This window comes from Coregonus lavaretus, assembly GCF_964263955.1.
Source record: "Coregonus lavaretus genome assembly, chromosome: 35".
NCBI classification, from domain to species: domain Eukaryota; kingdom Metazoa; phylum Chordata; class Actinopteri; order Salmoniformes; family Salmonidae; genus Coregonus; species Coregonus lavaretus.
The window spans coordinates 3,167,338-3,168,380 of NC_140022.1; positions in this window are offsets into that span (position 1 = coordinate 3,167,338).

Sequence of the window (1,043 nt, forward strand, 5' to 3'; positions counted from 1 at the left end):
ACAGGAGTGTGAATCAGAAAGAGGAAAATAGCCACAGACTGAATCAGAAAGGGGGAATTAACCACAGACTGAATCAGAAAGGGGGAAATAACCACGGACTGAATCAGAAAGGGGGAAATAACCACAGACACTGGGCAAGTGTTGCTTGCCCAGTGACACAAGCCTACCAGACGAGCTAAACCACTTCTATGCTCGCTTCGAGGCAAGCAACACTGAAGCATGCATGAGAGCACCAGCTGTTCCGGATGACTATGTGATCACGCTCTCCGTAGCCGATGTGAGTAAGACTTTTAAGCAGGTCAACATTCACAAGGCTGCAGGGCCAGACGGATTACCAGGACGTGTACTCCGAGCATGTGCTGACCAACTGGCAAGTGTCTTCACTGACATTTTCAACATGTCCCTGACTGAGTCTGTAATACCAACATGTTTCAAGCAGACCACCATAGTCCCCGTGCCCAAGGACTCTAAGATAACCTGCCTAAATGACTACCGACCCGTAGCACTGACGTCTGTAGCCATGAAGTGCTTTGAAAGGCTGGTCATGGCTCACATCAACACCATTATTCCAGAAACCCTAGACCCACTCCAATTTGCATACCGCCCCAACAGATCCACAGATGATGCAATCTCTATTGCACTCCACACTGCCCTTTCCCACCTGGACAAGAGGAACACCTACGTGAGAATGCTATTCATTGACTACAGCTCAGCATTCAACACCATAGTGCCCTCTAAGCTCATCACTAAGCTAAGGATCCTGGGACTAAACACCTCCCTCTGCAACTGGATCCTGGACTTCCTGACGGGCCGACCCCAGGTAGTAAGGGTAGGTAACAACACATCTGCCACACTGATCCTCAACACGGGGGCCCCTCAGGGGTCCGTGCTCAGTCCCCTCCTTTACTCTCTGTTCACCCATGACTGCATGGCCAGGCACGACTCCAACACCATCATTAAGTTTGCCGACAACACAACAGTGGTAGGCCTGATCACCGACAACGATGAGACAGCCTATAGGGAGGAGGTCAGAGACCTGGCCG